Genomic DNA, 27,144 nt, shown 5'->3' with positions numbered 1-27,144 from the left:
TCTCTGTCTCTCTGTCTGTCTACCTCTCTGTCTACCTCTCCCTCTTTCTCTCTCTGTCTCTCTGTCTGTCTGTCTCTCTGTCTACCTCTCCCTCTTTCTCTCTCTGTCTCTCTGTCTGTCTGTCTCTCTGTCTACCTCTCCCTCTTTCTCTCTCTGTCTCTCTGTCTGTCTACCTCTCCCTCTTTCTCTCTCTGTCTCTGTGTCTGTCTGTCTCTCTGTCTGTCTGTCTCTCTGTCTGTCTGTCTCTCTGTCTATCTCTCTCTGTCTCTCTGTCTACCTCTCCCTCTTTCTCTCTCTGTCTCTCTGTCTGTCTGTCTCTCTGTCTACCTCTACCTCTTCCTCTCTCTGTCTCTCTGTCTGTCTGTCTGTCTGTCTCTCTGTCTACCTCTCCCTCTTTCTCTGTCTGTCTCTCTGTCTACCTCTCCCTCTTTCTCTCACTGTCTCTCTGTCTACCTCTCCCTCTTTCTCTCTCTGTCTCTCTGTCTGTCTGTCTCTCTGTCTACCTCTACCTCTTCCTCTCTCTCTCTGTATGTCTGTCTGTCTCTCTGTCTACCTCTCCCTCTTTCTCTGTCTGTCTCTCTGTCTACCTCTCCCTCTTTCTCTCTCTGTCTGTCTCTCTGTCTACCTCTCCCTCTTTCTCTCTCCTAATGGTTCTGTCACCTCTAGGGCAGGTGTATGTTATACAGGTGCATTTCAACTCCTGTACTTCCTGCTACCCGACTTCATATTGTAGTGACGGATGGATGAATGGCATCTCTATTGGATGTTTAGTCTTATTTCTTCTTCCTCGTAGAAACATGCAAAAGACTGGTTAAAGAAAACAACATTTGAAGGAACACATGCAAATACTAACACAACACTGTTCTCTCTCCCTCACACGCACGCACGCACGCACGCGCACGCGCACACACACACACACACACACACACACACACACACACACACACACACACACACACACACACACACACACACACACACACACACACACACACACACACACACACACACACACACACACACACACACACACACACAGTCACACACACAGTCACACACACAGTCACACACACACACACAGTCACACACACACACACACACAGTCACACACACAGTCACACACACACACACACACACACACACACACACACACACACACACACGCACACGCACACACGCACACAGGTGTAGGGTTGTAATTGGACCAGTTTTTTTTACAGCAACATAATAATCAGACAGACACACGGAATGTGAATTATTGTGTGGATTATAATGAACCTTTTCATGTGTGAGTTCTAAATAAACTATACACTACCTGTCAAAATTAGGACACGCCTACTCATTCAAGAGCATGTGCAGACACAGCTAGGCTGGTGTGTTTACAGACATATTTAATCCCTCCCTATCCCAGTCTCTTGTACCCACATGCTTCAAGATGGCTACCATTCTTCCTGTACCCAAGAAGGCAAAGAAAAAATAACTAAATGACTATCGCCCCGTAGCATTCACTTCTGTCATCATGAAGTGCTTTGATAGGCTAGTCAAGGATCATATCACCACCACCTCACCTGTCACCCTAGACCCACTTCAATTTGCATACCGCCCCAACAGGTTCACAGATTACGCAATCCCCATCACACTACACACTGCCCTATCCCATCTGGACAAAAGGAATACCTATGTAAGAATGCTGTTCATTGACTACAGCTCAGAATTCATCACCATAATACCCTCCAAGCTCATCATCAAGATGGAGGCCCTGGGTCTCAACCCCGCCCTGTGCAACTGGGTCCTGGACTTTCTGATGGGCCGCTTCCAGGTGGTGAGGGTAGGCAACAACATCTCCACTTCGCTGACCATCAACACTGGGGCCCCACAAGGGTGCATGCTCATCCCCCTCCTGTACTCCCTGTTCACCCACGACTGCGTGGCCACGCCTCCAACACAATCATCAAGTTTGCAGATGACACAACAGTAGTGGGCTTGATCACCAACAACGACCAGACAGCCTATAGGGAGGAGGTGAGGGCACTCGGAATGTGGTGTCAGGAAAACAACCTCTCACTCAATATAAACAACACAAAGGAAATGATTGTGATCTTCAGGAAACAGCAGAGGGAGCACCCCCCCTATCCATATCGAAGGGACAGCAGTGGAGATGGTGGAAAGTTTGAAGTTCCTGGGCGTACACATCATAGACAAACTGAAATGGTCCACCCACACAGACAGTGGGGTGAAGAAGGCGCAACAGTGCCTCTTCAACCTCGGGAGGCTGAAGAAATTAGGCTAGTCACCCAAAACCTGACAAACTTTTACAGATGCACAATCGAGAGCATCCTGTCGGGCTGAACTGCACCTCTCTCAACCGTAAGGCTCTCCAGAGGGTAGTGAGGTCTGCACAACGCATCACCGGGGGCAAACTACCTGCCCTCCATGACACCTACACCACCCGATGTCACAGGAAGAAATTAGGCTAGTCACCCAAAACCTGACAAACTTTTACAGATGCACCCATCGAGAGCATCCTGTCGGGCTGAACTGCACCTCCCTCAACCGTAAGGCTCTCCAGAGGGTAGTGAGGTCTGCACAACGCATCACCGGGGGCAAACTACCTGCCCTCCATGACACCTACACCACCCGATGTCACAGGAAGAAATTAGGCTAGTCACCCAAAACCTGACAAACTTTTACAGATGCACCCATCGAGAGCATCCTGTCGGGCTGAACTGCACCTCCCTCAACCGTAAGGCTCTCCAGAGGGTAGTGAGGTCTGCACAACGCATCACCGGGGGCAAACTACCTGCCCTCCATGACACCTACACCACCCGATGTCACAGGAAGGCCATAAAGAAAGTTTGTGTACTTCCTGAATACAGTTCGTTGTTGAATATTTTACTGACAAAATATAGTTCAGCTTTAGAAATAAAATAAAAGTTGCATTTAAAAGTTGTTTATTTTCACCGTAACTCAGGATAGTGGGCGGTAAAATGCTATTAAATTACGGGACATTTCTTTAACAGGTTTGTGCCGTAAGAACATATAAAGTATCCTATAAGTTTAAATGCAATTGCAAAGAAGTGAGGCATGCCAGATTATTTAGCAGGACAGGCCACAAAAGTGCCTTCCTAATGTATTCATAATATATTCATAATGTATGCATAATGTGTTCATAATGTATTCATAATGTATTCACAATGTATTCATAATGTATTCACAATATATTCATAATGTATGCATAATGTGTTCATAATATATTCATAATGTATGCATAATGTGTTCATAATGTATTCACAATGTATGCATAATGTATTCATAATGTATTCACAATGTATTCACAATGTATGCATAATGTATTCACAATGTATTCATAATGTATTCACAATGTATTCACAATGTATGCATAATGTATTCATCATGTATTCACACCACTTGTGTTTTCCACATTTGCTTGTCTTACGGTCTGAATTTAAATGGATGAAATGTAGATTTAAACACAATACCGCATAATGTCAAAATTGAATTATATTTTTTAGAAATCTTTACAAATTAATAAAAATACAAATCTGAAATGCCTTGAGTCAGTAATTATTCAACCCCTTTATTTGCTCAACCCCTAAAAATTTGCTTAACAATGGCTGTGAAAGGAGAAAACTGAGGATGGATCAACAACATTGTTACTCCCCTAAACTAAACCTAAATGACAGAGTGAAAAGAAGGAAGCTTGGAGTCTGTTTGATGGAGTCTGTTTGATGGAGTCTTTAGAGTATCTGGACTGGAAAGGCGTGTGGCAGAATAGTCGATTATGATGATTAGGTGAGGAGAGTAACAGAAGCTCTCAATGCCTTTTAGAAGTAAATGTCACTTCAGTTTTGAGAAGGTTGTCAAGAGGTAATCTTAAATGAGTGGGCTAATGTTTTGTGTTCTTGTGTGAGTGTGTTTGTGTGTGTGTCTATGTGTGTGTGTCTGTCTGTGTGTGTGTTTGTGTCTGTGTTTGTATCTGTGACTGTGTGTGTCTGTGTGTGTGTGTGTGTGTGTGTGTGTGTGTGTGTGTGTGTGTGTGTGTGTGTGTGTGTGTGTGTGTGTGTGTGTGTGTGTGTGTGTGTGTGTGTGTGTGTGTGTGTGTGTGTGTGTGTGTGTGTGTGTGTGTGTGTGTGTGTGTCTGTGTTTGTGTCTGTGAGTGTGTGTGTGAGTGTGTGTGTGCGTGCGTGCGTGTGTGTGTGCATGCGTATGTGTTTGTGTGTGTGTGTGTGTGTGTGTGTGTGTGTGTGTGTGTGTGTGTGTGTGTGTGTGTGTGTGTGTGTGTGTGTCTGCGTGCGTGCGTGTGTGTGTGTGTGTGTGCGTGTGTGCGTGTGTGTGTGTGTGTGTGTGTGTGTGTGTGTGTGTGTGTGTGTGTGTGTGTGTGTGTGTGTGTGTGTGTGTGTGTGTGTGTGTGTGTGTGTGTGCGTGTGTGTGTATGTGTGTGTGTGTGTGTGGTCATGGACAAGTCATCCTAGTGATTTATTACATACAGAAGCAGGTTGTTAATAAAATCTCAACCACTCCTTAGATGTCATAGAAGAGGTGATATAATGTACCCTTTATTAGGGAGTCCACAAGCCAGATTCTTAAGGATACCCCCCCACTTTGTGCAATTTCCGCCTGAAGACATACCCTATTCTAACAGCCTGTAGCTCAGGCCCAGAAGCAAGGATATGCATATTCTTGTTACCATTTGATTAAAAACACTCTGAAGTTTGTGTAAATGTGAATTGAATGTAGGAGAATATAACACAATAGATCTGGTAGAAGAAAATACAAGGAAATAAACAGACTTTTTTCAGTTATTTTATTGTTGTAGCATCTTTAAAATCAACTAGAACATCAACATATTCAGTTATGATACTCTGGATACTTTTACATGAGAGAATAACCAGGCAACAGTATTTCCCCAAAGTTTCAGACAGATGCCTCTAGGAATGAGTGAGGTACATGCCATTGGGTATGTAGTCACCCAGGTGTCCCTCACAAGTTTCCCAAATGTACCCAAGTGGCCGAATTGGTACATGGGTACATTGCTGAAAATAACTATATACAAAATTAAAAAAAAATATTCACACATACCAGGAAACATATATTTTGGAAAATTGAAGAAAAAAATGAAGATTTCCAAAATGTTTCGGTTAGGCTATAGAAATGGATTATATGAACAAAACAACCCTTTATTGTTTCATGGTGACCTTTACTGTTGCCAAAAGAAGAAGATATTCAAAGGTAATTGATGAATTTTAGTGCAATTTTTGACTTTTGTGAAAAATGTACTTTGCTGTAACTTACCCAATGTGTTGTCTACTGATCAATAAGCAGATTGGCTGGATTTAAAAAAAAATCTGACATGGTGACTGGATTAGCAAGAGGTTTAGCTTTCCTTTGGTGTGCTGCATTTCTGATTTAATTGAAGTTAAATATTTTTGATAATTACATATTAGGCAATTTATGTAGAAACGTTCCCAACTGGGAACGGGTTAACATGTTCTCTTTTCTGTCTCAGATAGTTGAGGATATTTAATTCTGCGATGTCATAAAATTATTCCCACACACCTTTTTAATTTTTTAAAAATTGGCAAGTCAGTTTAAGAACAAATTATTATTTACAATGACAGCCTACTCCAGCCAAACTCAGATGATGCTGGGCCAATTGTGCGCCACCCCTATGGGACTCCCAATCACAGCCAGGTGTGATACAGCCTCGATTTGAACTAGGTTACTGTACCTCTTGCACTGAGATGCAGTGCCTTAGACGGCTGCGTCACTCGGGAACGGACATCTTTTAAATGAAAAAATTGTTCGATTCTTGTAGGCACGCGTAGTATTTTCTGGGTCACTTAAAATGTAACCGTTTGTTAACTAGTTAACGAGGGTCGGTTAGTCAGTAGCAACATTTACAGAAATATGCATCACCTCTATAACTGTTATTCTATAACTGTTCTTCTGTGACTGTTCTTCTATAACTGTTCTTCTGTGACTGTTATTCTGTGACTGTTATTCTGTGACTGTTCTTCTAGAACTGCTCTTCTGTGACTGTTCTTCTGTGACTGTTATTCTGTAACTGTTCTTCTGTGGCTGTTCTTCTAGAACTGTTATTCTGTGACTGTTCTTCTGTGACTGTTCTTCTGTGAATGTTCTTCTGTAACTGTTATTCTGTGACTGCTCTTCTGTGACTGTTCTTCTAGAAATGTTCTTCTGTGGCTGTTCTTCTAGAAATGTTCTTCTGTAACCGTTCTTCTGTTCCTGTTCTCCTAGAATTGTTCTTCTGTGACTGTTCTTCTGTGCCTGTTCTTCTAGAAATGTTCTTCTGTAACTGTTCTTCTGTGCCTGTTCTTCTAGAAATGTTCTTCTGTAAATGTTCTTCTGTAACTGTTATTCTGTGACTGTTCTACTATAAATGTTTTTCTGTAAATGTTCTTCTGTAACTGTTATTCTGTGACTGTTCTACTATAAATGTTCTTCTGTAAATGTTCTTCTGTAACTGTTATTCTGTGACTGTTCTACTATAAATGTTCTTCTGTAAATGTTCTTCTGTAACTGTTATTCTGCAACTGCTCTTCTAGAAATGTTTTTCTGTAACTGATCTTCTGTAGCTGTTCTTCTAGACCTGCTATTCTGTAACCACTATTCCAGAACTGGTCATCTAGAACTGTTCTTTTAAAACTGTTTTCTAGAACTGTTCTTCTGTAAATGTTCTTCTGTAACTGTTATTCAGGGACTGTTCCTTTAGAACTGTTCCTTTAGAACTGTTTATCTAGAACTAATTTCCTAGAACTGTTCTTCTAAAAATAATGTTTGGGAACTCCTCTTCTAAAAACTGTGCTTCTGGAACTGTTCCTTTATAACTGTCTTTCTAGAACTGTTTATCTAGAACTGTTTTTCTATAACTGTTTTTCTATGACTGTTGTTCTGTAACTGGTCTTTTGGAACTGTTCCTTTATAACTGTCTTTCTAGAACTGTTTATCTAGAACTGTTTTTCTATAACTGTTCTTCTGGAACTGTTCTTCTGGAATGGTTCTTCTGTGACTGACATTCTGTGACTGTTCTTCTGTGACTGTTCTTCTGTGACTGTTCTTCTAGAACTGCTCTGCTGTGACTGTTCTTCTGTGACTGTTCTTCTAGAAATGTTCTTCTGTAACTGTTCTTCTGCGGCTGTTCTTCTAGAACTGTTATTCTGTGACTGTTCTTCTGTGACTGTTCTTCTGTGACTGTTCTTCTAGAACTGCTCTTCCGTGACTGTTCTTCTGTGACTGTTCTTCTCGAAATGTTCTTCTGTAACTGTTCTTCTGTGGCTGTTCTTCTAGAACTGTTATTCTGTGACTGTTCTTCTGTGACTGTTCTTCTGTGACTGTTCTTCTAGAAATGTTCTTCTGTGGCTGTTCTTCTAGAAATGTTCTTCTGTAACTGTTCTTATGTGTCTGTTCTACTAGAAATGTTCTTCTGTGACTGTTCTTCTAGAAATGTTCTTCTGTAACTGTTTTTCTGTGCCTGTTCTTCTAGAAATGTTCTTCTGTAACTGTTCTTCTGTAACTGTTCTTCTGTAACTGTTCTTCTGTGCCTGTTCTTTTAGAAATGTTCTTCTATAAAGGTTCTTCTGTAACTGTTATTCTGTGACTGTTCTACTATAAATGTTTTTCTGTAAATGTTTGTAACTGTTTATCTGCAACTGCTCTTCTAGAAATGTTTTTCTGTAACTGTTCTTCTGTAGCTGTTCTTCTAGACCTGCTATTCTGTAACTACTATTCCAGAACTGTTCATCTAGAACTGTTCTTTTAAAACTGTTTTCTAGAACTGTTCGTCTGTAAATGTTCTTCTGTAACTGTTATTCAGGGACTGTTCCTTTAGAACTGTTCCTTTAGAACTGTTTATCTAGAACTAATTTCCTAGAACTGTTCTTCTAAAAATAATGTTTGGGAACTCCTCTTCTAAAAACTGTTCTTCTGGAACTGTTCCTTTATCACTGTCTTTCTACAACTGTTTATCTAGAACTGTTTTTCTATAACTGTTTTTCTATGACTGTTGTTCTGTAACTGTTCTTCTGGAACTGTTCCTTTTTAACTGTTTTTCTGGAACTGTTTATCTAGAACTGTTTTTCTAGGACTGTTTTTCTAGGACTGTTCTTCTGGAACTGTTCTTCTGGAACGGTTCCCTTATAACTGTTTTCTAGAACTGCTTATCTAGAACTGTTTTTCTAGAACTGTTTTTCTACGACTGTTCTTCTGTAACTGTTCATCTGTAACTGTTTTTCTGGAACGGTTCTTCTAGAACTGTTCTTCTGTGGCTGTTCTACTAGACCTGTTATTCTGTAACCACTATTCTAGAACTGTTTTTCTATAACTGTTGTTCTATAACTGTTCTTCTGTAACTGGTCTTCAGTAACTGTTCTTTTAGAACTGTATTTTTAGATCTGTTCTTTTTTATCTGAAGTTTATAACTGTTTTTCTATAATATTTTTCTCAAACTGTTCTTATAGAACTGTTCTTCTGTGACTGTTCTTCTGTAACTGTTTTTCTATAATTGTTTTTCAGGAACTCTACTTGTAGAACTGTTCTTCAGTAACTGTTCTTCAGTATCTGTATGTTTAGAACTGTAATTTTAGATATTTTCTTCTAGAACTGTTCTGCTAGAACTGTTATTCTGTAACTGTTGTTATGAAACTCTTCTTCTGTAACCCTTCTTCTCTAACTCTCCTTCTAGAACTGCTCTTCTAGAACTTTTCCTCTGTAACTGTTCTTCTGTAACTGTTGTTCTAGAATGTTCTTCTGTAACTGTTGCTCTGGAATGTTCTTCTGTAACTGCACTTTTAGAGCTGATTTTCAGTAACTGTTCTGCGAGAGCTGTTCTGCTAGAACTGTTCTTCGGTAACTGTACTTCTGTAACTGCCCTTCTAGAACAGATCTTATGTACCCGCTACTTTAGAACTGTTAATCTAGAACTGTTCTTCAGGAACTGTTTTTCTAGAACTATTTTCTTAGAACTGTTTTCCTGGATCTGTTTTCCTAGAACTGTTCTTCTGGAACTGTTCTTCAGTAACTGTTCTTCAGTAACTGTTCATCAGTGACTGTTCTGCTAGAACTGTTCTTCAGTGACTTATCTTCTAGAACTGTTATTCTAGAACCGTTATTCAGTAACTGTTCTTAAGTAACTGTTTTTCTATAGCTGTTCTTCTGTAACTGTTGTTCTAGAATATTGTTCTGTAACTCCACTTCTAGAGCTGATTTTCAGTAACTCTTCTGCTAGAACTGTTCTTCAGTAACTGTTCTTCAGTAACTGTTCTTCAGTAACTGTTCTTCCGTGACTGTTCTTTCATAACTGTTTTTCTAGAACGGTTCTTCTGTAAATGCCCTTCTAGAATGGATCTTCAGTACCCGCTACTCTAGAACTGTTCCTCAGGAACTGTTCTTCTAGAACTGTTCCTCAGGAACTGTTCTTTCAGAAATGTTTTTCTATAACTGTGTTTCTGTGACTTTACTTCTGTAACTGTTCTTCTACTAGAACTGTTCTTCTGTGACTGTTCTTCTAGACCTTTTCTTTAGTAACAGTTTTTCTAGAACTGTTCTGCCTGAACTGTTCTTCTAGATCTGTACTTCTGTAACCACACTTCTAGAACTGATTTTCTGTTCCCACCTTTCTAGCACTGTTCTTCAGGAACTGTTCTTTTAGAACTGTTTTTCTGGAACCGTTTTTCTAGAACTGTTTTTCTGGAACCTTTTTTCTATAACTGTTTTTCTGGAACTGTTCATATAGAACTGTTTTTCTGGAACTGTTCATATAGAACTGTTGTTCTGTGTCTGTTCTTCTGTAACTGTCCTTCTAGAACGGATCTTCTGTAGCCGCTATTCTAGAACTGTACTTCTTTAACTGCCCTTCCCGAACGGATCTTCTTAGACTGCTGCACCACTCGGGAGCACCTGCAACAACCAACCCCAGATGATACCAGTGCTTGTCTTCTTCGGATAATCAACAGTTGCATGTTTTGACAGATGTAACTCACAATTTGATACAGATGGTGAATGCTGTGTATGTAAACATATGTCTATGGTTAATACTTGAGTAACTGTAAATAATAACCAAGTACTTTACTGATTAAAACACTGACTAATAAAATACTGACTAATAAAACACTGAATAATAAAACACTGATTAATAAAACACTGACTAATAAAACACTGACTAATAAAACACTGTCCAATAAAACACTGATTAATAAAACACTGATTAATAAAACACTGATTAAAACACTGATTAAAACACTGATTAAAACACTGATTAAAACACTGATTAAAACACTGATTAAAACACTGATTAATAAAACACTGATTAATAAAACACTGATTAAAACACTGATTAAAACACTGATTAAAACACTGATTAAAACACTGATTAATAAAACACTGATTAATAAAACACTGATTAAAACACTGATTAAAACACTGATTAAAACACTGATTAAAACACTGATTAAAACACTGATTAATAAAACACTGATTAATAAAACACTGATTAATAAAACACTGATTAATAAAACACTGATTAATAAAACACTGATTAAAACACCGATTAAAACACTGATTAATAAAACACTGATTAATAAAACACTGATTAATAAAACACTGATTAATAAAACACTGATTAATAAAACACTGATTAAAACACTGATTGATTAAAACACTGATTAATAAAACACTGATTAATAAAACACTGATTAATAAAACACTGATTAATAAAACACTGATTAATAAAACACTGATTAATGAAACACTGATTAATAAAACACTGATTAATGAAACACTGATTAATTAAACACTGATTTAAACACTGATGATTTAAACACTGATTAATAAAACACTGATTAATAAAATACTGATTAATAAAATACTGATTAATGAAACACTGATTTAAACACTGATTGATTAAAACACTGATTAATAAAACACTGATTAAAACACTGATTAAAACACTGATTAAAACACTGATTAAAACACTGATTAATAAAACACTGATTAATAAAACACTGATTAATAAAACACTGATTAATGAAACACTGATTAATAAAACACTGATTAATAAAACACTGATTAATAAAACACTGATTAATAAAACACTGATTAATGAAACACTGATTAATGAAACACTGATTAATGAAACACTGATTAATAAAACACTGATTAATAAAACACTGATTAATAAAACACTGATTAAAACACTGATTAATAAAACACTGATTAATAAAACACTGATTAATAAAACACTGATTAATAAAACACTGATTAATGAAACACTGATTAATAAAACACTGATTAATGAAACACTGATTAATTAAACACTGATTTAAACACTGATGATTTAAACACTGATTAATAAAACACTGATTAATAAAATACTGATTAATAAAATACTGATTAATGAAACACTGATTTAAACACTGATTGATTAAAACACTGATTAATAAAACACTGATTAAAACACTGATTAAAACACTGATTAAAACACTGATTAAAACACTGATTAAAACACTGATTAATAAAACACTGATTAATAAAACACTGATTAATGAAACACTGATTAATGAAACACTGATTTAAACACTGATTAAAACACTGATTAAAACACTGATTAAAACACTGATTAATGAAACACTGATTAATTAAACACTGATTTAAACACTGATGATTTAAACACTGATTAATAAAACACTGATTAATGAAACACTGATTTAAACACTGATGATTTAAACACTGATTAATAAAACACTGATTAATAAAACACTGATTAATAAAATACTGATTAATGAAACACTGATTAATAAAACACTGATTAATAAAATACTGATTAATGAAACACTGATTTAAACACTGATAATTAAAACACTGTTTAAAACACTGATTAATGAAACACTGATTAATGAAACACTGATTTAAACACTGATGATTTAAACACTGATTAATAAAACACTGATTAATAAAACACTGATTAATAAAACACTGATTAATAAAATACTGATTAATGAAACACTGATTAATAAAACACTGATTAATAAAATACTGATTAATGAAACACTGATTTAAACACTGATAATTAAAACACTGTTTAAAACACTGCAGTCAGGATAACAGATGGTATCCAGCTGCTGAGCAGGTTAGAATCAGCAGGACCTGCCCCGTCTAATATCTCATGTAATATTAAGATTCATTACAGTAAAGTATATCTGCATAGGATTCGTTTATTTCCGAAAAAAAGGTAGAGTTTTGCCTCTTGGCAAAAGGTAGACTTTTGCCTCTTGGCTTTATTGTAAAGTCTTAGTGATTCACATGGTTTTATTTTTAAGGGATAAAATATCCATCTTACTCTCTCACCGTCCCTACTGTCCTGACCTTTCAGACCATCATACCACTGACTTTAATTAGCCGTAACTTGTATACTGTAAAGGTTTTCTTCTGGGGATAGAGAGACGGACCAAAATGCAGCGTGGTTAGTTTTGTCCATCTTTAATAAAGATGAAAATAGAACAATCTACAAAACAAGAAAGGTGAAAAACCTGAACCAGTCCTATCTGGTGCCACAAACACAGGAACAATCACCCACAGAACCCAACACAAAACAGGCTACCTAAATATGGTTCCCAATCAGAGACAATGACTAACACCTGCCTCTGATTGAGAACCATATCAGGCCAAACATAGAAATAGACAAACCAGACTGTAACGGCGTTCTTCGTTTGTCAAAAGAGAGTCGGACCGAAATGCAGCGTGGTGGTTACTCATGATCTTTAATGAAAAAAAGCGACACATGAAATAACTATTACAAAATACAAAACAACAAAACGGAACGTGAAACCTAATACAGTCTATCTGGTGAAACTACACAGAGACAGGAACAATCACCCACGAAATACGAAGCGAAACCAGGCTACCTAAATACGGTTCCCAATCAGAGACAACGAGAATCACCTGACTCTGATTGAGAACCGCCTCAGGCAGCAAAGCCCATACAACACCCCTACTCAGCCGCGATCCCAAATACTACAAAACCCCAATACGAAATACAACAACATAAACCCATGCCACACCCTGGCCTGACCAAAATAATTAAAGAAAACACAAAATACTAAGACCAAGGCTTGACACAGACACACAACATAGAATAACCACCCAGCTCACGTCCTGACCAACACTAAAACAAGGAAAACACATACGAACGATGGTCAGAACGTGACATATATGTATTTGACAAGCAGAGATTTTAGACAAGACCATATGGTTTATAATCAGCCTAAGCCCACCAAAAATATGCATATTTTATCAAGCTGCATCAGCTGCAGACGGTCCATATGGCACTTTGGGGAAATGCCAGACAGTTTGAATAATAATCTGGCTAATAACGGTGGAGAGGGGGGGGAGAAGAGTTAGAAATGTCAGGGTGGATTTCTGGTCTCTGTTCGTCCTTGAGCCGTGTCCACAAAATATTCCATGACAGTAACTTCCTGTAACCTCCAGTAATATCTTGATTTGAGAGTAAATATCCTGATTTGACAGAAATATCCTGATTTGACAGAAATATCCTGATTTGACAGAAATGTCAATGATGAACCACTTTATCACTACAATAAGAGCTTATTGTTCACATCTTCAGCAACAACCCACTAAGGGAAAAGGGTGGATTTTGAGGTGGCAGCGAGTGAAAAGGTGTGTGGGGGGGAGGGGAGGGGGTTGAGTTGGCAGCGAAGGAAGGGGGGGTTGAGGTGGCAGCGAGGGTAAAGGGGGGTTGAGGTGGCAGCGAGTGTAAAGGGGGGTTGAGGTGGCAGCGAGTGTAAAGGGGGGTTGAGGTGGCAGCGAGTGTAAAGGGGGGGGGTTGAGGTGGCAGCGAGGGTAAAGGGGGGGGGTTGAGGTGGCAGCGAGGGTAAAGGGGGGGGGTTGAGGTGGCAGCGAGGGAAAAGGGGGAGGTTGAGGTGGCAGCGAGGGAAAAGGGGGAGGTTGAGGTGGCAGCGAGGGAAAAGGGGGGGTTGAGGTGGCAGCGAGGGAAAAGGGGGGTTGAGGTGGCAGCGAGGGAAAGGGGGAGGTTGAGGTAGCAACGAGTGAAAGGGGGGGGTTGAGGCATCAGCTACACAAAAAGGGGGGGGTGAGGTGGCAGCGAGTGTAAAGGGGGGGGTTGAGGTGGCAGCGAGGGTAAAGGGGGGGGTTGAGGTGGCAGCGGGGGTAAAGGGGGGGGTTGAGGTGGCAGCGAGGGTAAAGGGGGGGTTGAGGTGGCAGCGAGGGTAAAGGGGGGGGTTGAGGTGGCAGGGAGGGTAAAGGGGGGGGTTGAGGTGGCAGCGAGGGTAAAGGGGGGGGGTGGCAGCGAGGTGGCAGCGAGGGAAAAGGGGGAGGGGTTGAGGTGGCAGTGAGGGAGGGAGAAGTGTTAACTTGCAGATCAAATCCACCCCTCGTCTCCACCACATCAACCCCCCCCCCCAGGAGAGTTTGAGGTGATAGGTACGGACTTGGGTTTGATCTGCAAGTTAGCACTTTGGGCCTAATCCACTGCATTGTAGGTAGCTGAGGCACACACACACACGCATGCATACAGACACACACACAGGCACCCACACACAGCCAGAAATAACCCTGTAAAAACTGAGCAGCTGTCTCAGAGGCTTGTGTAGGAGATGTGGTTGTGGAGGCTGCTAATGCTGATCAATGGGAGAGAGAGAGTAATGCTGATCAATGAGAGAGAGAGTAATGCTGATCAATGAGAGAGAGAGAGTAATGCTGATCAATGAGAGAGAGAGAGTAATGCTGATCAATGAGAGAGAGAGTAATGCTGATCAATGAGAGAGAGAGAGTAATGCTGATCAATGGGAGAGAGAGTAATGCTGATCAATGAGAGAGAGAGAGTAATGCTGATCAATGAGAGAGAGAGTAATGCTGATCAATGAGAGAGAGAGAGTAATGCTGATCAATGGGAGAGAGAGTAATGCTGATCAATGAGAGAGAGAGTAATGCTGATCAATCAGAGAGAGAGAGTAATGCTGATCAATGAGAGAGAGAGAGTAATGCTGATCAATGAGAGAGAGAGAATGTGATCAATGAGAGAGAGAGAGTAATGCTGATCAATGAGAGAGAGAGAGTAATGCTGATCAATGAGAGAGAGAGAGTAATGCTGATCAATGAGAGAGAGAGAGTAATGCTGATCAATGAGAGAGAGAGAGTAATGCTGATCAATGAGAGAGAGAGTAATGCTGATCAATGAGAGAGAGAGAGTAATGCTGATCAATGAGAGAGAGAGAGTAATGCTGATCAATGAGAGAGAGAGTAATGCTGATCAATGAGAGAGAGAGAGTAATGCTGATCAATGAGAGAGAGAGAGTAATGCTGATCAATGAGAGAGAGAGTAATGCTGATCAATGAGAGAGAGAGTAATGCTGATCAATGAGAGAGAGAGAGAGTAATGCTGATCAATGAGAGAGAGAGAGAGTAATGCTGATCAATGAGAGAGAGAGTAATGCTGATCAATGAGAGAGAGAGAGTAATGCTGATCAATGAGAGAGAGAGAGTAATGAGAGAGAGAGAGTAATGCTGATCAATGAGAGAGAGAGAGTAATATCATGCTGATCAATGAGAGAGAGAGAGAGAGAGAGAGTAATGCTGATCAATGAGAGAGAGAGAGTAATGCTGATCAATGAGAGAGAGAGAGTAATGTAATGCTGATCAATGAGAGAGAGAGAGTAATGCTGATCAATGAGAGAGAGAGAGTAATGCTGATCAATGAGAGAGAGAGAGTAATGCTGATCAATGAGAGAGAGAGTAATGCTGATCAATGAGAGAGAGAGTAATATCAATGCTGATCAATGAGAGAGAGAGTAATGCTGATCAATGAGAGAGAGAGAGTAATGCTGATCAATGAGAGAGAGAGAGAGTAATGCTGATCAATGAGAGAGAGAGAGTAATGCTGATCAATGAGAGAGAGAGAGTAATGCTGATCAATGAGAGAGAGAGAGTAATGCTGATCAATGAGAGAGAGAGAGTAATGCTGATCAATGAGAGAGAGAGAGTAATGCTGATCAATGAGAGAGAGAGAGAGTAATGCTGATCAATGAGAGAGAGAGTAATGCTGATCAATGAGAGAGAGAGAGTAATGCTGATCAATGAGAGAGAGAGAGTAATGCTGATCAATGAGAGAGAGAGAGTAATGCTGATCAATGAGAGAGAGAGAGTAATGCTGATCAATGAGAGAGAGAGAGTAATGCTGATCAATGAGAGAGAGAGAGTAATGCTGATCAATGAGAGAGAGAGAGTAATGCTGATCAATGAGAGAGAGAGAGTAATGCTGATCAATGAGAGAGAGAGAGTAATGCTGATCAATGAGAGAGAGAGAGTAATGCTGATCAATGAGAGAGAGAGTAATGCTGATCAATGAGAGAGAGAGAGTAATGCTGATCAATGAGAGAGAGTAATGCTGATCAATGAGAGAGAGAGAGTAATGCTGATCAATGAGAGAGAGAGTAATGCTGATCAATGAGAGCGAGAGAGTAATGCTGATCAATGAGAGCGAGAGAGTAATGCTGATCAATGAGAGCGAGAGAGTAATGCTGATCAATGAGAGCGAGAGAGAGTAATGCTGATCAATGAGAGAGAGAGAGAGTAATGCTGATCAATGAGAGAGAGAGAGAGTAATGCTGATCAATGAGAGAGAGAGAGAGTAATGCTGATCAATGAGAGAGAGAGAGAGTAATGCTGATCAATGAGAGAGAGAGAGAGTAATGCTGATCAATGAGAGAGAGAGAGAGTAATGCTGATCAATGAGAGAGAGAGAGAGTAATGCTGATCAATGAGAGAGAGAGAGTAATGCTGATCAATGAAAGGAAGAGTAATGCTGATCAATGAAAGGAAGAGTAATGCTGATCAATGAAAGGAAGAGTAATGCTGATCAATGAAAGGAAGAGTAATGCCGAGTCATCCACTGATCACTTTCTTATAGTTTATTTCAATCACTGACACTAATTTCAGAACCTTTCAAAATTCTAGACACTAAACTCAAAAAACGGTTATCATTTGTAACACAGGCTGTCCAATGTTCAAAACATCGCATTGTGTATTCATATCTTTAAAGAAACCTTGCACTTGCAGAATCACTGGTTCAAATAACTCATTTATCATGAAATACCATAGGAACATTCATTTAGATCACCCAAATACAAGATACTGATAAGTTTCACTGTGTTGTTTCATGATGCTACTACACGTAAATACATCACAGTACAAGGATTAGAAGAGAGAATACACAGATACAGTGGAATCATTTAACAAAATCTGAAATTTATCGATGAAATTCAATTTAAAAAAATCACAAGAGGATTCTTTGAATCGAAGCAAAAATAATTTTCTTCAAAAAAGAAAAACATGAACTGCAGTGTTTCCTCACATGACTTACTTTAAAAAGAAAAACAAAGGATTGATTACTGAACTTCTAGATTTCTCTCAACCCGGCAGGGTGGACTAGTAACTGAAAGGTTGCAAGTTCAAATCCCCGAGCTGACAAGGTACAAAATCTGTCGTTCTGCCCTTGAACAGGCAGTTAACCCCACTGTTCCTAGGCCGTCATTGAAAATAAGAATTTATTCTTAACTGACTTGCCTAGTTAAATAAAGGTAAAATAAAATAAATAAATAAAAAACCCTGTCTTGTGGATTTGGCCACAGGTTCTCATCCACATCACAATGGATGTTTTCATTAGCCAAACATCTTGGGAAGAATCTTCGGGCGTGGCAAAGCCAGGCTTGTTCGTGAGGGCGCCTATCGTATACCTTCTCCACCTTCATGTGGAGAAAAATTCCTCAATCAGGTTAAGGAAAGGAGTGTATGAGGGTAAGTACAGGGTGGTAAATTGTGGCTGGGCCTGAAACTATGCTTGCACCATTTGAGCATGGTGGAACCTGACATTATCCCACATGACATAGGTCACGCCATCAGCTCTACTGACCTGATTTAGCTCATCAAGGAAGGTTACAAGGAGAGATGCATTATATGATCCAATACGAGGGCTGCGTCCAACCACAGCATCTTCCGATATAGCTGCACACATGGCGACGTTGGCCCCACGTTGTCCAGGTACTTGGATGGTTGCCCGCTGGCCAATGAAATTCAGACCTCTCATCCTTGTCTTGGCCAGGTTGAACCCTACCTCATCCTAAAAAAGAGGAACGTGTGATGGTTTTCATCAGTATCCAGCTCCATCACCTTCTAAAAAGACATTTTGGAAAGAGAATTACAATGATGTAGAATTATTGGGGGAATTTTTCATAAAAAGTAATCTTGAAACCGAACATACCTGAACAGTCAGTCGTCAGTTGCTTCACTCTGTCTGCATTTCTTTCAAAAGGCCCACAGGGTATAGCTGTTTGAGAGACACCTGCATGCATGCATGCAATAGTCTGCAAACGTATGGCTTCCACATGGTTGGACATGTCGTTATTGTCCAAGATGTGCTGCCGAAGGCGGATATCATTTCTGTCCCGAACCAAATTGACCACAGCCCGCTCTTGTTGGTCAGTCAGACTTTTGCCTGTGCCCTATTTGGCCTGGTCTCAATTCTGCAGGGAAAATTACAGTAAGAAAACAATTAGTCGCATCACCTACTCTGTGGTACACATTGGCACGCAGTCATTTGAGAATTGAGAGTAGCCTAATGTTTAGTGCATGCTGAAGACTTACCGATGAGAGTAGTCTAATGTTTAGTGCCGGCTGAAGACTTACCAATGAGAGTAGCCTAATGTTTAGCGCAGGCTGAAGACTAACCAATGAGAGTAGCCTAATGTTTAGCGCAGGCTGAAGACTTACCGATGAGAGTAGCCTAATGTTTAGTGCTGAAGACTTACCGATGAGAGTAGCCTAATGTTTAGTGCTGAAGACTTACAGATGAGAGTAGCCTAATGTTTAGTGCCGGCTGAAGACTTACCGATCTCATCCTAATGTTTAGCGCATTGCTGAAAACTTACCGATGAGAGTAGCCTAATGTTTAGTGCTGAAGACTTACCGATGAGAGTAGCCTAATGTTTAGTGCTGAAGACTTACCGATGAGAGCACTGCTTGACCTCTATTGTGACCTGGATCATCTGCCGGCTCCATGTTATCGCTATGTTGTTGTAGGTCGATACCACTCAGGTCACTATATACTCCTACCTCAATGTGAAATCAATCATCAGTAACGAGCTGGCAGTATTGGAAAAGCAATTAGAAGGGTCTGCATACATACACTCACCAGCCACTTTATGAGGTACACCTGCTTGTTAATAACGCAAATAGCCGACTCCTTCAAAAAGCGAATCATGTGGCTGCCTGCAACTCAATATATAGAGTATATAGAGTAGAGAGCTTTAGTTGTTGTTCGACCAAAATTAGAAGTGGCAAGATGCGTAATCTAAGCATCTTTGACCGTGGTCTGATTGTTTGTGTCACATATGATGGTTCCAGCATCTCAGAAACAGCTGCCCTCCTGGGATATTTACGCACTACAGCCTCTAGAGTTTACAGAGAATGGTGAGATAAACAAAACACACTCACAGAGAGAGAGAGAGAGAGAGAGAGAGAGAGAGAGAGAGAGAGAGAGAGAGAGAGAGAGAGAGAGAGAGAGAGAGAGAGAGAGAGAGAGAGAGAGAGAGAGAGAGAGAGAGAGAGAGAGAGAGAGAGAGAGAGAGAGAGAGAGAGAGAGAGAGAGAGAGAGAGAGAGAGAGAGAGAGAGAGAGAGAGAGAGAGAGAGAGAGAGAGAGAGAGAGAGAGAGAGAGAGAGAGAGAGCGCGTCCTATTTACTCTACCAGTGCACCACTTTTGACCAGGGACCCTAGGTAGTAGTGCACCATGTAGGGAACAGGGCGTAGCCTCAGTGTGCTATCTGTCACCACACGTTTACTGCTTCAAGTCCTCCTGATCTCTTAATCTACACCCACAGATTATTTTTTTGAAACTCCCTGACATTTATCACCTCTTTCAGCTCTTTTTTTCTCTCCCCACTTCACTCTATTTTCATTTTCCCTTCCCACTTCTTTCCCTCAGCATCTTTCTCGCCTCCTTACTTCTCACCTCTTTCCTGCTCTCTCTAACAACCCCCCCCCATTTAATTATCCTTTTCCCCACCTCTCGCTCTCTCTCCTTTCTCCATCTCTCTCTTCTCTTTCATTCTTCCCCCCTCTCTTCCCTTGCCCAGCAACACAGAAAATTAGATTTCCTCTCTGAGTGAGATGTGTTGTTCAGAGACTCAGCATGCCTATATTACAGGAGCAGCCTGGCATCATTTAATGTTCTCTGTCTCTCCATATATACAGGCTTTAATGTTCTCTCTCTCTCCATATATACAGGCTTTAATGTTCTCTCTCTCTCCATATATACAGGCTTTAATGTTCTCTCTCTCTCTCTCTCTCTCTCTCTCTCTCTCTCTCTCTCTCTCTCTCTCTCTCTCTCTCTCTCTCTCTCTCTCTCTCTCTCTCTCTCTCTCTCTCTCTCTCTCTTCTCTCTCTCTCTCTCTCTCTCTCTCTCTCTCTCTCTCCATCCATACAGGCTTTAATGTTCTCTCTCTCTCCATATATACAGGCTTTAATGTTCTCTCTCTCTCTCTCTCTCTCTCTCTCTCTCTCTCTCTCTCTCTCTCTCTCTCTCTCTCTCTCTCCATCCATTCAGGCTTTAATGTTCTCTCTCTCCATATATACAGGCTTTAATGTTCTCTCTCTCCATATATACAGGCTTTAATGTTCTCTCTCTCTGTCTCTCCATATATACAGGCTTTAATTTTCTCTCTCTCTGTCTCTCCATATATACAGGCTTTAATTTTCTCTCTCTCTCTCTCTCTCTCTCTCTCTCTCTCTCTCTCTCTCTCTCTCTCTCTCTCTCTCTCTCTCTCTCTCTCTCTCTCTCTCTCTCTCTCCATCCATACAGGCTTTAATGTTCTCTCTCTCTCCATATATACAGGCTTTAATGTTCTCTCTCTCTCTCTCTCTCTCTCTCTCTCTCTCTCTCTCCCTCTCTCCATCCATTCAGGCTTTAATGTTCTCTCTCTCCATATATACAGGCTTTAATGTTCTCTCTCTCCATATATACATGCTTTAATGTTCTCTCTCTCTGTCTCTCCATATATACAGGCTTTAATTTTCTCTCTCTCTGTCTCTCCATATATACAGGCTTTAATTTTCTCTCTCTCTGTCTCTCCATATATACAGGCTTTAATTTTCTCTCTCTCTCTCTCTCCATATATACAGGCTTTAATTTTCTCTCTCTCTCTCTCATATATACAGGCTTTAATGTTCTCTCTCTCTCCATATATACAGGCTTTAATGTTCTCTCTCTCTGTCTCTCCATATATACAGGCTTTAATGTTCTCTCTCTCTGTCTCTCCATATATACAGGCTTTAATGTTCTCTCTCTCCATATATACAGGCTTTAATGTTCTCTCTCTCTGTCTCTCCATATATACAGGCTTTAATGTTCTCTCTCTCTCTCTCTCTCCATATATACAGGCTTTAATGTTCTCTCTCCATATATACAGGCTTTAATATTCTCTCTCTCTGTCTCTCCATATATACAGGCTTTAATGTTCTCTCTCTCTCTCCATATATACAGGCTTTAATGTTCTCTCTCTCCATATATACAGGCTTTAATGTTCTCTCTCTCTCTCTCTCTCTCTCTCCATATATACAGGCTTTAATGTTCTCTCTCTCTCCATATATACAGGCTTTAATGTTCTCTCTCTCTCCATATATACAGGCTTTAATGTTCTCTCTCTCTCCATATATACAGGCTTTAATGTTCTCTCTCTCTCCATATATACAGGCTTTAATGTTCTCTCTCTCTGTCTCTCTCTCTCTCTCCATATATACAGGCTTTAATGTTCTCTCTCTCTGTCTCTCTCTCTCTCTCCATATATACAGGCTTTAATGTTCTCTCTCTCTGTCTCTCTCTCTCTCTCCATCCATACAGGCTTTAATGTTCTCTCTCTCGCTCTCTCCATCCATACAGGCTTTAATGTTCTCTCTCTCTCTCTCTCTCTCTCTCTCTCTCTCTCTCTCTCTCTCTCTCTCTCTCTCTCTCTCTCTCCATATATACAGGCTTTAATTCTCTCCATATATACAGGCTTTAATTCTCTCCATATATACAGGCTTTAATGTTCTCTCTCTCTGTCTCTCTCTCTCTCTCTCTCCATCCATACAGGCTTTAATGTTCTCTCTCTCGCTCTCTCCATCCATACAGGCTTTAATGTTCTCTCTCTCTCTCTCTCTCTCTCTCTCTCTCTCTCTCTCTCTCTCTCTCTCTCTCTCTCTCTCTCTCTCTCTCTCTCTCTCTCTCTCTCTCTCTCTCTGCATGCTGGGAGTGATTGGTGCATGCTGGGAATTGTTTGAGTGAAGGAGTGCGTGTGTTGTGGAGAGTTAGGTATTCACAACTTTCTTTCGGTTTGCTATTTCTTGGTGGCATTTTGTTTTGGTGCATGATTAACGTTATTATTATTTTTGTGTGGTAGAATTAAGTATTTTGTTTTGCGTATCAAAACTACCTGATTTTGGCGGGGATGGCAGCCCGAATGGGGATGCCGTCCCTGTCACTTCGGCACGGCTTTAGGTGTGTTACTGAAGCTGCTGTCACGGTGGAGGAGTTTCTGGTCGCCGTAGGAGAGAAGGTAGGATATGAGAATATTGCTTATGCATCTCGGATGAATAAAGCTGTGGTGGTATTTCTTAAAGAAGAGTGTCTGGTAGATCGTATGGTTGAGTATGGTGTACTTCTTAAAGGAATGTTTATTCAAGTTACGCCGCTTTTTCCCCGTCAACAAGGGTAACGATTTCAAATGTACCACCGTTTATTCCAAATGAGCTATTGGAGCGCGAGTTATTGCGCTTTGGGAAGTTCGCCAGTTCAATGAAGGTTGTCCCGTTGGGTTGCAAACACCCAGCGTTGAAACAGGTAATGTCATTTCGGCGACAGGTGTTTATGTTTTTGGACTCACCGGAGCAGACTTTAGAGTTATCGTTTAAAATCAAGTATGACAATAGATTGTATATGGTTTATGCTAGTACGGGTAATCAACGGTGTTTTGAGTGTGGAGAGTTTGGTCATAAGCGACATGCTTGCCCGAAAAGGGAGAAGGCAGAGGGAGAGGCACAGGTGGTTATCGTAATGCCTGGGCCCGCTGATGTAGGGAGAGGTGAGCTGACAGCGGTAGAGCAGCCACAAGCACCTGTTGCTGAGGAACAAGTTATCCTTGTTGAGGGCACGGGGTTGCAACCTGTATTAGAAGGTAATGTTATGCTGCAGAAAAATATTGTTGTAGAAGGTAAGGATGTATCTGAAGAGCCAGTTCCTCAGACTGGTGAGCAGGTGCCCAGTATGAGTGCTGGGGTAAAGGAGGGGGTTCATGTGGAGCTAGGCTCCCAGGGAGTGGAGGAGATGCCCACTACGAGTGCTGGGGTTCATGTTGAGCTAGGCTCCCAGGTAGTGGAGGAGTTGTCCATTATGAGTAATGAGGTACAAGAGGGTTTTCATGTGGAGCTAAGTTCCCAGGTAGTGGAGGAGATTCCCACTATGAGTGCTGGGGTTCATGTGGAGCTAGGCTCCCAGTTAATGGAGGAGATGCCCACTATGAGTAGTGATGTTCAGGTGGGGCTAGGCTCCCAGTTAATGGAGGAGATGCCTACTATGAGTAGTGATGTTCAGGTGGGGCTAGTCTCCCAGGTAGTGGAGGAGATGCTTGGTACGAGTGATGAGGTGCAAGTGGGGAGTGTTGAAAGGGATGTGGTAGAGGGGAGTCAGTTGTCTGTGGTCTCAGCTGAGGAGGATCAAGAGAAGGATATGGATGTCGCTTTGGAAATGACAGCTGATGGTGAGGACTCAGTTTATGATCTAGAGGAGGTAAATGAGTTTCTAGATCAGACTTTTGGGAAATCTGTCAAATTGGCAGATTATTTTGATGTTGATAAGTTTGTGAGGTCTGCTGTGATGTTGCAAAAGACGGTGGGGTTAGACCAGCTGAGTGAGAAGAAGCGGTTTCGCTTGAGGAAATTTATTACTGCTGTTGCAGCAGCAAAAGGTGGTGGGAAACGTGCTCAGGTTAAGAGAAGAAAAAAGAATAATGATGATGATCATGCTTCATAGGGTGTCTTTTTTCTCTTTGGTTTCTCTGTGGGCTCTTCTGCTTTTCTCTTCTCTTTTCTATATGGAGGTACTAAGGGTAGGTTCTCTTAATATGAATGGGGGAAGGGACAGGAATAAGAGGGCTTGGGTATTAGAAGTAATAAAACAGAAAAGGCTTAATGTAGTGTTCCTACAGGAGACACATAGTGATGAGGAAAATGAGGCTGACTGGGGTATGTGGTGGGAGGGGCAGCATGTACTCAGTCATGGTACTAATTTCAGTACTGGGGTGGCCATCTTGTTTTCCTCAGGCTTAGGGGTGACTGTGGTATCTACAACAGAGATTGTCAAGTGTCGGGTTTTATTGGTCAAGGTGGATGTTATGGGCTTTTTGTTTGTTTTGTTGAATGTTTATGCTCCTAATGAGGGTACAGAGCGTATTGCTGTTTTTGATCAAATAAAGGAAACCTTAAGACAGTGTGATCAAGAGGGGTGTATGGTTTTAGGGGGTGACTGGAATTGTACAGTGGATTTTACTGTTGATCGCACCGCTGAAGAACCTCACCTGCGGTCAGCCACTTGCCTGTCTGGCCTATTAAATGAGTTTGAACTTTCTGATGTGTGGAGAGTAAGGAATGCCAAAGTTAGGCAGTACACATGGCTAAAAATTAATGAAGGTTGTGTCAGTGCAGCAAGGTTAGACAGGTTGTATGTATCTGAGCAATACTGTAGTAGGGTGGGAAAGTGTGCCATTACTCCTGTGGGTTTCTCTGATCATCATATTGTTTCTGTTGATATTCACTTGTCCTGTCCACGAAGGTCATCACCTTACTGGTATTTTAATGTTAAATTGTTACATGATGTCATGTTTTGCGACAGGTTTGTGTTGTTTTGGGAAAAATGGAGGGTTATAAAGGGGAATTTTGAGTCCTTGAGACAATGGTGGGAGGTTGGGAAGGCCCAAATACGAGTATTTTGTCAACAGTATACGGTTCTGTCTCAAATTGTAGTTAAAGAGACTATCAAGGCCCTTGAACAGGACATCAACTCTATTGAATTGAAGCTGCTCACTCAGAACGACCCTGGACTAGTCATGATCTTACAGGACAAGAGACATGAACTAAGGTCGTTTCTGCATGAAAGAGTGAAGGGTGCCTTGATTAGGTCTCGTTTCGCTTCCCTCAAGGATATGGATGCTCCTAGTGCTTTTTTTTTTAACCTAGGACAGTCGACGTTTCAACGTAAACAGATGGTCTGCCTTCGTCTCCCTGATGGGAAAGTGACTACGGATGATATTGAAATGCGTCAACATGCCGTGGATTTTTACTCGGCCCTCTATAAGGCGGAGGATTGTGACTCTCTGTGTACTGAACAGTTGTTAAATGGTCTTCCTCAATTGGGACCTGAGCAGAGAGTCGCATTGGATGCTGATATTACACTGCAGGAGCTGTCCACAGCAGTTATGCAGCTCTCATCAGGCCGAGCCCCTGGTATCGATGGTTTACCATCTGAGTTCTATAAGCACTTTTGGGGGTCTATTGGGGAGGATTTTTATGGAGTGCTGTGTGAATCTTTTCATGAGGGTTCTCTTCCTGTATCCTGTCAACGTGCGGTGCTTTCATTGTTGCCAAAAAAGGGGGATTTGGCTCTCATAAAAAATTGGAGACCTGTTGCTTTGCTGTGTGCAGAATACAAAATTGTTTCTAAATGTCTCTCAAACAGGTTGAAAGAGTATCTGGGACTGTTGATCCACAAGGACCAGTCCTACTGTGTACCTGATCGCTCTATTGTTGACAATTTGTTTATAATAAGAGATGTTTTAGATATTTGTAAACTGTCTGATGTAAATGTGGGTTTACTTTCGTTAGATCAGGAGAAGGCTTTTGATCGTGTGGACCATCAGTACCTGTTTAAAACAATGAAAGCCTTTGGGTTTGGGGATGTTTTTCTGTCTTGGGTGAATTTACTGTATGCTGGAGCCTCGTGTATGGTGAAGGTGGGTGGTGGTTTAAGTTGCCCCATCCCTGTCCAAAGGGGCATCAGGCAGGGATGCCCAATTTCAGGGCAGTTATATAGTCTGGCGATTGAACCAATGCTTTGTTTTTTAAGAGCGAAGCTTACTGGTTTCTCTGTGCCAGGTGTAATGAAGAGTCCCACGATAGCACTGTCTGCGTATGCAGATGACGTGATAGTTTTTATTACAGGGGCTGAGGATGTTAAGGTTCTCTCAAACACTTTAAAGGTGTATGAGGGGGCCTCCTCAGCTAGAGTCAATTGGGGAAAGAGTGAAGCGCTGTGGGCAGGTCGGCTTCAAACGGGGTCCACTCCAAGGTTACCAGGGGGGCTTCAGTGGGGCAGAGATGGGATGAAGATTTTGGGGGTTTTTCTAGGCTCTGATGTCTTTCAGAAAAAGAACTGGGAGGATGTATTGGAGAAAGTGTGTGCCAGACTGTCAAGATGGAAATGGTTGCTACCCCAGCTGTCTTATAGGGGAAGGGTCCTGGTAGCTAATAATCTTGCTGCCTCTACCCTGTGGCACAGACTAATGATTTTACAGCCACCAAAGAGTCTGATACAAGAGCTTCAGAGGACCCTTGTCAATTTCTTCTGGTCTGGACAACACTGGATCAAAGCTGCAGCCCTGTACCTGCCACTGCACGAGGGTGGGCAAGGCCTGGTGGACATTTCCTCTAGGATTACGGCTTTCCGGCTCCAAGCAGCCCAGAGATTGTTGTACAGAGACTGTTCGAGCTGGGCTGAAACAGCCTACACATTGATGAGGAGAGCGGGCTGTTTGGGCTTAGACAAGCATCTTTTCCTCTTAAAGCTGGAGGGGGGTGATTTGACTGGCCTGACTCCATTTTATGAGTCTGTTATGCAGGCTTGGAGAGTCTTTGTCAAGTCCCGTAAGGCCGGCACGCCACCAGGGATGTGGCTTTTGAAGAGCCTCTTTTTCATAACACTGCCATCCAGTCCCGTGTTCTGGGTTCAGCCAGCCTGCGTTCATGCCTGTTAGGCGTGGGGTGCACCAAGCTG

At 41.1% G+C, this 27,144-nt stretch overlaps 1 long non-coding RNA gene across 1 annotated transcript; it reads right to left on the bottom strand.

Annotated features, from left to right (window-relative positions):
* Positions 1 to 17,640: 17,640 nt before the first annotated feature.
* LOC124006756 lies at positions 17,641 to 18,408 on the bottom strand. Its single transcript, XR_006833832.1, has 3 exons — positions 18,329 to 18,408; positions 17,981 to 18,240; positions 17,641 to 17,813 (listed from the first exon to the last, which is right to left on the bottom strand). It is a non-coding gene; the product is annotated as an uncharacterized LOC124006756 (long non-coding RNA).
* Between the last annotated feature and the right edge of the window lie 8,736 nt (positions 18,409 to 27,144).

Source organism: Oncorhynchus gorbuscha, linkage group LG20, assembly GCF_021184085.1.
Source record: "Oncorhynchus gorbuscha isolate QuinsamMale2020 ecotype Even-year linkage group LG20, OgorEven_v1.0, whole genome shotgun sequence".
In the NCBI taxonomy this organism is placed as follows: domain Eukaryota; kingdom Metazoa; phylum Chordata; class Actinopteri; order Salmoniformes; family Salmonidae; genus Oncorhynchus; species Oncorhynchus gorbuscha.
This window is presented reverse-complemented; position numbering and strand designations above follow the sequence as displayed.